Here is a 13,461-nt window from a genome sequence, read left to right on the forward strand (position 1 = left end):
AACAGAATGACATTAAATTGAGACCTTTCCCTTCAGCTAGGACACAATCTGAAAGGAAAAGAGGCAACCTGTGGACAGGAGGAAATGCCGGCCAGCTCTCAGCTGACAGAGCATTCGTGTCCAGAATACAGACATGAAGAGCTCAACAAACAGAACAGCAAGTCGTCCCATCGAAAAAAATGGGAAAGTACTCTCAATAGACACGTAAATATACGAAAAAGATGATCTGCATCTTTGGCATGAGGGAAATGCAAATCAGAACTACACTGAGTCCACACCCCAGTGAGGGTGGCCATGATGAAACAAATGCTGGCAGGAAGCGAGAAAGAAAGCCTCATACAGCTGGGAGCAGGAGTCAGGGAGGACGAGCCGGAAAGCAGCGTGGAGGTTTCCCCAAAACCCAACAGAGCTGCCAGGCTCCAGCTCTCCCACTCCTGGCCTCTCTCCGCAGGAGATGGAGTCAGGGTGCACACCAGGCTTACCATGGCACTCTGCGTGACGGCCAAGTCGTGGAGTCAGCCCAGGTGCCCGTCAACAGCAATGGGAGCTGGATTCCCCTGCGTGGAGTGGGCTACTGAGAAACATGGTGAAAAATCAGACAACACAGAAAATAGTTATAGAGTGGGGGCAGGCAGCTCTTCGACCTTAAGGGTCGAGCATTAGCTGTATGGGGGAACTTCAAAGGCTTCCTACAGAATGTTCTTAACCAATTAAGGTAGGAGATGGACTGTCCAGTTCCCAGTGGGTCCCACCCAACTCCAGAGCTACGAGATCAGTCTTCCTAGCGGATGGGAGACAGAGGTCACATGCATTGTGCAATCCACTAGGTGGGAGGAGCCACAGAACAGCTTGCAAAGCCAAACCAAAATCTCTTTGGCTCCAAGGCGGAATGAAGGCACTCAAATAGCTCAGGGTGGTTCCCCACACAATGTGGTATATTATCCAGCTGTGAAGAAGGACAAAAGCCTGTCCTTGGCAGGAAAGTGGGTGGAACTGGGGGAGACTGATGGGAGGTGTTCACCGAGTGCAGCATCATGGTGACAAGCGGAGGCAGACACAGACAACGTGCGTGGTTTCTCCCATGCAGAAACAAAGACCTGAAAATACAAGAGACACTCCAGGGGCTAGGAAGGGTTGGGGGAAGGGGGACGGGTGGGGCTTCGCATGGCAGGAGTGTGACATGTGCAGGTGCACAGTGGGACCCTTCGCTGTGCAGCTGACGCCTGTGGACAGCGGTGCTGAGCAGTCCTCAGATTAAAAAAAGAGAGAGCTTCCTGGGTCCTGCTCCTCTGTCCCCACCCCTGGACAGAGCCCACCTCGGACAGAGTCCTCTGCCAGGGATGGACGCTGGTGATCTGGCACTTGCTATTTGGCCTTTGTGTCACCAGCACAAAGGGAGCATGTAAGCCCTGAGGTGGCCTAAAACGGGCCTTGCACCCCATCCCTCTTCCTGAGTGGAGAAACTGATGGTCTCCATGAGGGCCGGCGCGGAGCCTGTCATCCGCGTACCCTGCCGAGGGGGCGTCGTGGGCCAGGGTCTGCTGGCAACACACCACTTCCTCTGGAGGCTTGGGGGGCATTAGAGGGACGAGTCCTTTGTTTGTCACTTGGTAGAATAGTGCTTGGATCGTAGTAAACACACACTAAACATCAGGATTCTTACGGTTGACACCAAAAAATCAAATTCTACCCAAGTACATTGTGTGCTAAATATGGTCAGTACCAGACACTGCGCAAGACTGTTCAAGAATAAAGATGGCACTGAAGTGGCCCCCCTTTCTCCTCAGAAAAGCCCTCTTCACCATGGCTGATTTTGGGACTGTCAGCAAAAGAGTCTCTGTGAAGGAGTCCAATGTAGATAAACTTCCTATTTTTGTGTCGCCCTGTTTACTTGGCCACTGGACGAGAAGATACCAGAACTCCAGGTGCTGGGCACCCCCTTACTAGTTTTCACAAACGTATCCAGTATAGTACTTTGAAGAAATGTGCAAACAGGCCTCTGGCCTTGAGCTGGGCTTCACAGAGAGGGAGGCCTACATTTTAAGATAAGTTACAATTGGGCTCATGGTAACAGCTGCAGGGGGAGGAAAGAAAGGGGAGAAGAAGCTCTCCCCCTCTCAGGTGTTGTCCTGGAAGAGTTAACTTGCCCAGAACAGTGAGAGAAAAAGCTGCTTTTATGTGAACTTCTGCAGACTGGGAACTTCTGAGCCCCTCCCCTCACAGGCTGGGTATAAAACTCTGAAACTCCCTGAACTCGGGGTTCAGGGAATTGATGGATCCCAGTAAAAGCTGTGCCCTCTGAACCTGGCTGCAGCCCAATGAAACTGTCTCCTGCTGTCTTCGGAGCCTTGCCGCGTCTGTCCCTACCACAGCACCACAGGCCAAGACTACTCTAATGGACCTGTCACACTTTTCTAAAGATTTTTAGATATTACAGAGAGAATAAGTAGAATAATTAGAAAATAACACACCATTTCCCATATGAACCTCGACATCAACCAGGGGTCAGGGATTCCCAGCATCGGGAATTTTTATAAAATTTAGAATATATCCAGTCCAACCACCCAACAAACACATGCTTTCCCAAGGCCCTAAAAATACAGAAGCCTGGAGAAACGGAGGGCAGAGAGAAGCCCCGTGTGGGTGGTGGGTCCTAAGTGCGCGGCGTGGGCGGGTGTTGAGCCTCTGAGCGAGAATGACGGCTGGGTATTGAGGGGCTGCAGGGGAACATGCCCCATGACACATCAGCAATGTCATCTGCCCACCCATCCTTCCCCACCCTCTAGGAACTCATCCCCCGGCTTCCTGACGCCGCCACCAGCCAAGGACTCCTCACAGGGTGGCTACCTTCACCATGACCTGGGCACAGGGAGCGCTCCAAGGAAATGGTGGGGCTGAGATGCAGTCTCCCCCCTTTTCCTTCAAAACCGTGTGAGCCTGTGAGAAAGAACCTTCCTCACCAGGTAATGACTGTAAAGCTGGCTTGTGTAAGTCAGCCACCACCATCTGCCCGGGAAAACCATAAGGCACAAAGTGATAGATGACTTACACCTGTCAACCTATCAGTCGGAATCAGGAGCACCTGGACTCAGGGCCGTCCTAAATCATGTCAGGAATACCAGCCTCTGGAGTCTACCAACCTCACCAGGGGCAATCCCCTCACCACAGACCCATAAAAGGAGGAACCCCACAGGACTGTCCACAGCGGCACCCTGACCCCATCACCTGGTCACTACCATGAGCCCCAGCAATGACCCTCCAATGTCCTGTGCCCCAGGCTCCACTCTCCTGCCCATGACGCTCATGCCCAGCCCACTCCAAGTGGACAATCTCAAACCGACACTGCCCTCCGTGGAGACCCTCTGCCTTGACGACTCTGCAGAACTGCTTGGCTAAGATCCTCACCTGACCACCCACAGTGGCTCTGTGACTCTGCCTTCAAGCCTCTGCCTGTGCTCCTGGCTCAGCATCCTGTGATCTTTTCTTCTCTTTCTTAGTCTATGTATGCCATCGTGTGAAGTCTCCTCTGTGACTTGAGAGTTAGAGATGTTAGAAGTGAAGGCTGTAATAGAAGAACGCGTCACCTGCTGGTGACCGTCAGCCGAGCATTCGGTGACCTGCCACTGCTAGGTGGTGCAGCCTGTGACATGATGGTTCCCAGTGAATCCTGCCATTGTGGAAAGACACGTTGGGGGTGTGTGTTGATGGCACAGCCACCTCAGGACGCTGGGGTTTGGGATCTGAAGTTGCTGAGTCAGGTGAGTCCTTCCAGAAACAAGCCTGGGGACAAACGCTTTGATGCAGGCCACCAGCTACACTGCTCCCAGAAAGCCCTGACACGAGGTGGGAATGGGGACAGGGAACAGAGAGACTCTGGAGGATGTGCAACGAGATCACTTGCCGGTGGTCAGCTGGAAACATGGGGACGGACCTCAGTCAGCCCAGCACAGGGGAAGAAGCAGGGGTCCTGAGATGCCCAGCCCCAGGGCTCGGCCTGCCAGGCGCTGGCTCTCCAGAGAGGAAGACGCTGCTCACACCACTGGGTGCTGCATGGGAGCCAAACCTTTAAATTGCCTGAAAATCTTATGGCCTCTCATAACATAAAAGAAAAAGGTGTTCTCCCTCAGGACAAAGGAGATGGGCCTGGACATTACCACGGTTTCTGTTTGGATGCAGCGTGTGATCTAAGTGATTCTAAATGGTGTGACTTTGTCCAGGGACAATGCCAAGCAGTGTTTTATGCAATTTGAAAGAGCTGCACTCAAAGCCGTCAGTTCGATCCAGGCCCAGGGAAGACAGCCCCCAGGAAGACTTCGAGGGCTAGGGAAGCAGCAGGCGCCCTCGGCCGAACATCGTGACATGGGCCACACTCAGAGCAAGTGTCCGCACTGGGGTCAGCCGTCCCCTGCGAGAATCCTAACAGGAAACAACCTGCATGTGAGGCTGCCCTGTGTTAATACAAAAGGCAACAAAGTCCTGCTTTGAAACAACAAACACAAAGAAACCAGTGAAACGGCGTGAGAAAGCTTTATGACTAACAAAACAGCCCTGTTAAGGAGAGGGTAATACATGCATGTGTTCAAATCAGAGCTAAGGTTCATTCAAGGGCTTTTAGGTGGTATTTGCTGCAGATGGGGAAAGCATCTCTAGATAATAGAAAAACACAGAGAGGGAAGGAAAAGTGTGCGGAAGAACAGGATGATGCATCTGAAATTCAACCAGAATTAGGTATAACTTTGTGCTTCTCAAATGTGTAAGAACAGGCCAGTGGGCCTGCACCGGGGAACAAGAACTTTGGTCATCAGGGGTGAGATTGATAACCACAATGAAAGCCACAGCATTAGTAATAAAGGGATCAATGACACACATAAATATATTTACAGATCATTGCCTCAACTTGAGGCCTGCAAAGGCCCAGATGTATCACTGCTTTCAAATTTATTTATAGATCCATGTCCTAATGTGATAAACAGTTGACTTGTAAACTAAAAATACTGAAGAGCACAACACAAAACTACGGCTTTTTTTCCTTCTCCGAACTGTGCAAGAGATGTCAGCACAGGCCGCTGGTGCGTACAGGGACAACTCTTACTCATCTGATGAATGGGATGAGCAGTGTCAGAGATGAGCTACCCCTCAGCCAGCCCCTGACGAACCACGGCTCCAGGCCTGGGGACACGCTCAGCAGAGACGCTGAAGTTTCACTGGACGCTCTGTCCACAGAAGTGTCCTTCCCCAGGTCTAACGCGCTCACTCTGCTGCTGGCCGAGCTTGGGGGGGGGGGGGCTGAACCTCCCAGTTCTTGTTTTAGCCATTATTCCACAGGCGATTAATACACTAAGAGGAAAGGTGTGTCCAGCTCTCGGTCCATCCAGGTGTGAGCTGCCTGGCACGCTCCCCGAGTCAGCCCGGCCTCTCCCTCCAGTGTCCACCCGGTTGTCATGGGCTGCTGCATGAGGAGTCGAGGCCCTGGAATGGAAATGGGTGGCTGTGGCAGGTTGACTAAGACCGTCTGGGCCTCCTCTTCAGACTCCAAGTCTGACCAGGGAGACAGGTGAACGCAGAGGAAGCCTCCCAGCAGGGTGCTTGTCGGTGTGGGGGAGCGGCAGGGGCAGAAACAGGGATGACCACCATGGGCAGAGTCAAGGCTGATCAGGCGCAGGGGCCAGGGCTCCACCAAAGGGCAACCAGGAGCCGGAGGCCGGAGCGTATCGGTCCTGCAAAACACAGTCCATGGGAGAAAGGAAGGTCCTGCACTCCAGCCAGGAGTGGCACTGGTTTGGAAGACCTAGAGCAGGGGAAGGGCAGGGAAGACAGGTTGGAGAGAGCTGTGGCAGCCAGGAGCCTGGGGATGGCCATAGGCAGGACCGTGGGTGAGCGCAGCTCTGGAGGGAGACACTGCTGGAGCGTTCCCCTCAGGGTGGGCAGATGGCTGCCCCAGAAGGACCTGAGGATACACACACGTCCCTGGGGGTGGCAGGGTACAGGGCGGACACTGAAGAAGGGGTTTGCTGAGCTCTGGGCTGCTCCCAGAGGCTGGCTTCTCTCTCCCGTGGGCAAAGATGAAAACACGTGAGACGCCTTGGGTGGCTGGGGGTCCGGCACTCACTGCCCTGGGAGTGCAAATCAACACAATTCGGGGGTCAGCAATTTGGCATTGTCTGTTAAGTTTAGAAATACCATTCATACGCTTTCCCTAAGCAATCTCCCTGGTGAGATCCTCCTGAATCTTCGCCAACTCTGCAGGCGCTCCCGCGGGGCGCGCTATGTGTGTCTTAACAGGAGACTGTCAAATCTTGGCCCTGAGCAGACAGGTCACACCTGGAAGGTGTCCCCAGTGCCCGCAGGCTGCTGGTTAAGAAGCAGGTCACCGTGAGCCTGGAGGGGGCTGGGGTCGGCATTTCCTCCATCCTCTAGGTGGAGCGCTACTGCCCGGGACAGGATCCACACAAGCAAAGGGAGACGTCTACGTACTACGTTCTGTGCATGCTGGAAAATGGAAAGCTACATATATACTCTATGTGGGTTAAAAAAATCGTAATGCGAGAAATAAATGTGTAAATGCCCAGAAGATGTGTTTCTGGAAGGGAGAGTTTATGGTGGGCTCCCCTCCTTGTGCTTCATATGAACTGAATCTTCCAATTTGTGTGGTGAGTGTGTTATTTTTATAATCAGAAAAAAAGACAATATTTTTAAAGTAACCATTCAATAAATGGATACACCAGAACAACACCAAAAAGTCTGTGAGCCTGAGTTCAAAATCACGCTTTAAATGGCACATCCGCCCACTCGTGCTGTCACTTTTAACAGACTGTGGCAGGCAGAGCCCCAGCCAGCGACTCCTCTCCAGGCCGCTGGGCAGCTGTCCCGTGCAGCCCACCTCAGTCTGCGCCTCCCTCAGCCCCAGGGCGCCTGGGTGATCCCTCGAAATGCCAACCATCACGGCACGCTCCAGGTCTCACCCTCACGCCACCTAAAACACTGCAGGGGCTCCCCACACTCCCAGAAGAAGTCGCCACACAACTCGGTCACCAGGTATTGGTGCCTGGAGCCTGCCCGCCTCCCACCCCCACCACAGCACTCTGGCTGCTTGCAGCCCCCCCCCACACTTGCCATAGACCCTCCCTAGCATAAGTCAGCCCTGGGTGGGCAAGGGACAACCTGGTGACGTTCCTCATCTTACCAACAGGCGCAGTCCCTCTGTCCCCGTCCCTTTGGGCAGCACCAGGGAAATAAGACTCCTTATGCTTCTCTGCACAACTGTCTGAGGCCCAGAGAGAGGAGCTGTGGCTGGTGGGGCTGGGATGCCAAGGCCTCCAAGGGAGAAGCAGCCCAGATCAGCACCAGGGCCTCCCTCGCGTGAGGACTGGGCTGGAAAGGTACCCCATGATTGGCACACACCAACTCCAATCCAAGTCTGAGAAGTCTGACTTCAGAGCAAAGAAATCTGCACCCCAAGGAAGTCGAAGGGACTTAAATGGATGGCTTCAGCCTGCCTGGCCTCAGAGAACGTGAGCAAGTGGAGGACTTAAGCCAGCAGTGGACTGGGAGCCAGCAATGTTTCCTGGGCCAGACCCAGAGCTGAGCACTTTGCCTCAACAATGACCCAATGCTTCGGTTCCCCTCACAGTGCGACAGTGGCAGGTTATTGGCTCCTTGTCCCCAGTTTGAAAGCTTATTGAACAAGAAGAGGTGTGGCCTCCTGAGGCCCCTGGGAGGCTGGGCAGGGGGGGGGTTCTTGCTCTGCACCCTCCTCCCCACTCTGTTGGTGCCCTGCAGCTCTGCAGAACAGTCCACAGCACAGGGCAAGGAGGGGTGTGTTGGGCCCAGAACACAGGGGCGGGCTCCAGGGCCTGGGGCGGCCACAGCAGGAGACCCCCTCCGAGATGCTCCCAAGAGGAGTAAGTGGGCAGGGGACAGGTGCCAGCAGTGGAGGGTCCTGCAGCCCTGCAGTGGGGTCACCACGACACAGGCTCACAGCATCAGCCTCTGAAATACTGTTTCCAGGGACCTCAGCCTGCTCAGTGGGTGTCTGGGAGTGTACCTGCCCCAGGGGAAGACAGCCAAGAGGACAAGGGCCAGCCTGGGAAACAGGGGGGAGGGGACCAGAAGGGGCCAAGCTGGGGAGCCTCTGCAGGGGGTGGGGACTGGCTTATGTCCCAGGGTGGAGCATTGGGGGCTTTGTTGCTTGGGTTCTGAGAAATGGATGTGACAGGGTGTGAGTGACCTAGGAAGTGGCAGAGCCCCAGCCTGCTCTGAGAGTGGTTCCCTGGTGGTCTCCTGCCTGCGGCTCTCTTCCCTGGTCACCTCTGAGCCCTGAATACTGCTCCCCCCACATGCCATCCATCACAGATTCCTGAAGGACCCTGGTCCTGAGCAGTCTGGGGGACCTCCTCTGAGGCCCCGACTTCCAGGTGGCGCATCCTGGGGAGGCGCCAGGAGCCCACGTGTACTTTGATCCTGCAGAGAGCAGGGCCACGCCCGGCTGCCACCTGGACATGACAGTGGGAGGGCAGGCGAGACCCAGAGGGCGCTGCGCAGATTCGCCGCCTTCCCTTCCCACAGCGCAGCAACTTGGGCCATGCCTCGTGGCATGTCATGGCCCTCTGCGAACAGGAAGGCTGGAAGGCGGGCACAGCACATTCTAGAAAGATGGCCATGGAGACAGATCACATGATGTGTGTAGAAGGCAGCCTGTGCCAACCTGCTAGATGCAGGGGTCACCGTGTCTCATTTCCACTCTCAAGGTCTGCTCTTGACCCAGAAGAGCAGAATGTGGTCAGAGGAGGTGAGGGCTGCAGGCCTTGAAGTGGTCATCAGGAGAGAAGGCACTTGGAGCCCCGGGAGGAGCTCCTACCTCTACTTTGAATGGGGGGGGGCGGGGGGGCATGGTGGAGGGGCAAGTGGGAAACAAAGTCACTTCTCTGGCACCTGGAAACGTCCGTGCACACTTCCCTCCCCCTCTGGACAGCGCCACAGGAACCTCAGCTCCCTGCTCCTCAGCTTCAGGAACAGCCTTGCGGGCAAGGTCCAGCCACATGCGGATCAAGATCTCTTCTCTTCGCCTGCCCAGACCCCCTGCTCAGGACTCTGCTGGGAAAGAAGGTGGGCACCTTTTCTTCTCCCTCCCCTTTTGGCTTCCATGTAAGTGCAACTGGAGTTGGGATGGGGCTGGGTGCTGCCCTCTCTCAGAGCCACCCACCCCTGGCTGAGACGCTGCCCCCCACTCTCCCCCGCTGCTGTTTCCCACCTGGGGACAGGGAAGGGGAAGAGCCCCAGGACCTTCGCCTCTGGCACACTCCTGCAGCTGTTCTGTGAGCTGTTTTAGATGAAGGTGACACGGCTCTGGAGGAAGGTGAGCCTGAGGCTGAGGACTACAAGTTTGAGACCAGCCTCAGAAACTTCAAGATCCCATCTCAAAATCTGAGAAAATTCTGGGGGCGGAGAATGGAGCTCAGTGGTGGAGCACCCCTGGGTTGAATCCCCAGTACCTTAAAAAAATCAATGCGGTCATTATTCTTCCACCAAAGTGGCAATGGACATTCACTGATACAACCTCTATGAATAACCCTTCAGCCATGTGTATCAAACTTGCAAAATACTCACCCTTCAATTCAGAAACCATGCATCTCAAAATATAGCCCTCAAATTCTACTCTGACGAATGTAGGCTGCTGTGTATTCAAAGATACTCACTGTTGCATCATTTTTAATATGAGTATGTTGGAACCATAATGCCATGGGGGCCCAGGCTGTGGTTCATGGTCCTCAGAAGACTGAGGCAGTAGATCACTTTAGTCCAGGAGTTCAGGACCGGCCTGGGAGGGGAAGATGGAAGGAAGAAAGGAAAGAAACGAGGTCAGAGAGGAAGGGAAAGGAAAGAGTGCAGTCAGTAAAGAGCAGCCAAGCATCGTTTCCCATCGTCCACTTACCAAGTGTCCTTTGGTGCCAGGCTCTCTCAGGCCTGGAGACAGACCACAGGACAAGAACCCATGCTCGGGGGGCCCACGAGGTCGAGGGAGCAGACAGTAGCCAGTGAGGTGCACAAGCAGGTCTGAATGGGGAGTCAGGGTAGCTCAGGGAGGACACTGACAGAGAGGGACCAGGGACCCAGGAGCTGGGAGGAGAGCAGGGCAGACCTGGGAGAAAGGGAGGGAGTGAAGGCAGGTGGGCAGGCAGAGCCTGGACCCCGCCGGGCTGATGAACCGCTGGGGATTGGAGTGCTGGTGCCGAGCGATGCTATTTTTGTATTTTAAAAGTGTCACTGTGGAGTGTTGGTGAGGATGTGGGGAAAAGGCACACTCAGACATTGCTGGTGGGACTTCAAAATGGTGCAGCCTGGGGTGATTCCTCAGAAAACTTGGGTTAGAACCACCATTTGACCCAGCTATCTCACTCCAGAGTCTATACCCAAAGGACTTAAAATCAGCATACTATCGTGACACAGCCACACCAATGTTTATAGCAGCTGAATTCACAATAGCCAAACTGTGGAACCAACCTGGATGCCCATCAATAGATGAGTGGATAAAGAAACTGTGGTATATACACAATGGAATATTAATCGGCATTAAAAGAGAATAATATTATGGCATTTGAGGGTAAATGGATGGAGTTGAAGAATATTATGCTAAGCAAAGTAAGCCAATCCCCAAAAAACGAAAGGTCAAATGTTTTCTCTGATTAGTGGATCCTGAGCTATGATGGGGGGAGAACACGGGAAGAATGCAGGGACGTTGGATTGGGCAAAGGGGAGGGGGGAGAGGGGTCACATGGATAGGAAAGATGGTGGGATGAGATGCACATCATTATCCTAAGTACATGTATGATTGCACGAATGGTGTGTCTCTACAACCAGAGTACTGAAAGGTTGTGCTCCATTTGCGTACAATGAATTGAAATGCATTCTGCTGCCAAGTACAACTAAGCAGAACAAATAAAAAAATTTTTAAAATACAATCTTATGTAACCAAAATGCTTTTTAAAAAGTGTCACTGTGGCTGCTGTGCTAAGACTGAAGCAGGGGGCTGAGCAGGGAGACCAGAAGCCTTTGCAATGGCCCAGGGGATGGCCAGGAGGGCTCTGGTGGCCTCTGCTGGAGGGGGGTCTCCCAGGCACACTGGACAGTGAAACAAAGCAACCATGCAGAGCAGTCTTCAGTGGGCTGTCAGGAAAGGCAGCACATGTGCCCCGAGGGCCACTCGCAAGATGTCTCAGGGCACAGGTTACTGCTTCCTGGAGGAGAGCTGGGTGCTCAGCTGGGTGCTCAGCAGCAGGAACAGGAGGAGAAGGACTCTTATTCACATCTTTTTGCACCTCTTAAATTTTTACTCTGTACGTAGAGTGCATTGTCTATTAAAATTAAGTGATTTATGTTTTAAAGTATCTTGAATATTTGAAGGAGGAAAATATTTACACATAGGAGAGACAAAGGATTGTTCAAATTTTTTCCTTGTAAAAATTCCTAAGATGTCAAGGGCTGGGGTTGTATCCCAGTGCTAGAGTGCTTGCCTAGTACATGGAGGCACTGGGTTCAATCCTCAGCACCACATAAAAATAAATAAATAAAGGTGTTGTGTCCAACTACAATTAAAAATGTTTTTAAAAAAAATCCTAAGATCTCTAAGGAACTCATGTTCATAACATATGGCAAAGGTTATAAGCCAGAGAGAAAATGTGAATTGACAAGGTACATATAAAACAACACTCACAGAAGGAATTAAAATAATGAGATACCAGTTTGACAGAAGTGGGCAAAAATTTAAGACTTTTTAAAAATATCATGGAAGAGACATGGAAGTTCTCAAACTGATTCTGAAGTTGTACAGACACCCTGGGAGGAAACAGACCTGTAAGGCTGGACACCCCAAGCCAGCAATCCCACTTCCCCAGGAAGACGCTCAGACCAGAGGGCTCCATGAAGCAGCGTGTTATAGAGAGACACTGGAGCCAGGCAATCCCAGGGGCTTGGGCAGGAGAATCCTGAGTTCAAAACTAGCCTCAGCAACTTAGCAACGTCCTGAGCAACTTGGCAAGACCCTGTTTCAAAATAAAATATAAAAAGGGATGCAGGGTGTTGGGCAGTGGTTAGCACCCCTGAGTTCAACCCCTGGTACCTAAAAAAGAAAGAAAGAAAAGAAACACTGGCCACACACTAAATGTGTTCATTAGATCACATTAACACCTCGGTAGGAAAGACCTGGTAACAAAGTACCACAAACTGAATGGTATGAAGCAACGGAAATTTCTCAGATTTGGAGGCTAGAAATCCAAAATTGGATGGCAGGGTTGGCTTCCTCTGGGGACTCCCAGACAGGACTTGTTCCATGCCTCCCTAAAGAAAAGGGGAACAGTAAGACATGACCCTGGACGCCCCTTTCTCTTCTCCCCAAACCTGCCTAGTCAAGGGGCACCAGGGCAAGCCTGGGCTGCAGTGTCAGACACACACCATCTTGAAGGACTGGCTTTCCTCCTGCACAGTGGGAACCAGGGCCGGTCAGTGTCCCCTGGAGAAAGCCACTTTCCTGCATTGCCCAGGACAGCTGCTCCTCGGGATGCTGGTCACACCGGCAGACTAAGCAAGCTGATGCCCGTGAGGACAGCCCTCCCCCGTGGTGAGTGGGCAGACCTGCAGGCACTGGGTGAGGACAGGTGTCACTCATCCTGCTGGTGTCCTTGGACAGACACCACGAGGGACAGAGGTGCTCCATTCAGCCTGTTGCCACCAAACTCTTCTTGGGGCAGTCACTGATGTCTAGTAAGTGCTCCCCAATAAATCTGTCTCACAGGCTGCCTCTGGCACGTTGGCCTCCCACTGCCCTGCCACACCTGGGCTGTGGACGAGACATGAGGCTTGCAGACACATGAGCCCCATCTCCACCCGCACATGGCCAGCTCCCTGGGCGTCCAAATGCCCCTCTTCTAAGATGCCCCAGTCCCTGGATTGAGGGCTCACTCCAAATCGGTATGCCCTCATCTAAACTTGACTACAACTGGAAAGACCGCATGTCCACATAAGGGCACATCACAGGCTTCAGGTGGACACTGATTTCATCTCAGTGCACTACCAACAGAGGACCGTTGAATAAATGTGTCGCATCCTCTTAGGCAGGACTACACTACTCTCAGGAAAAATGAGTCCTTAAGGAGCCCCAAGGCAGAGCGCAGGGAGCAAAAGGCAGAGCTGTAAGGCTGAGCACGCTGCTCCTCCCTAGGATACAGAGAACCTGCACGGGGCCTTTCCCCTCGGGCACACGTGCGTACACGCCACCGCGAACACGCACGGCCCCGCGACCCGCAGCCGCCGCGAGCTCTGGGAGGGTGTGGCCTGACACAATTCACAAGTTCCCTTTGAGACCCACTGTTCTTGTGTCCGCTGCTGCGGCCCCCCCGGCCGGCAGGGGGCGGCACCCGCCACGCCCCGCGCTCGCTCTCGCCCGGAAGTCTCGCCGCGGCGGAAGTT

This window comes from Spermophilus citellus (genome assembly GCF_964194105.1).
Source record: "Spermophilus citellus genome assembly, contig: SCAFFOLD_58, whole genome shotgun sequence".
Taxonomy (NCBI): Eukaryota; Metazoa; Chordata; class Mammalia; order Rodentia; family Sciuridae; genus Spermophilus; species Spermophilus citellus.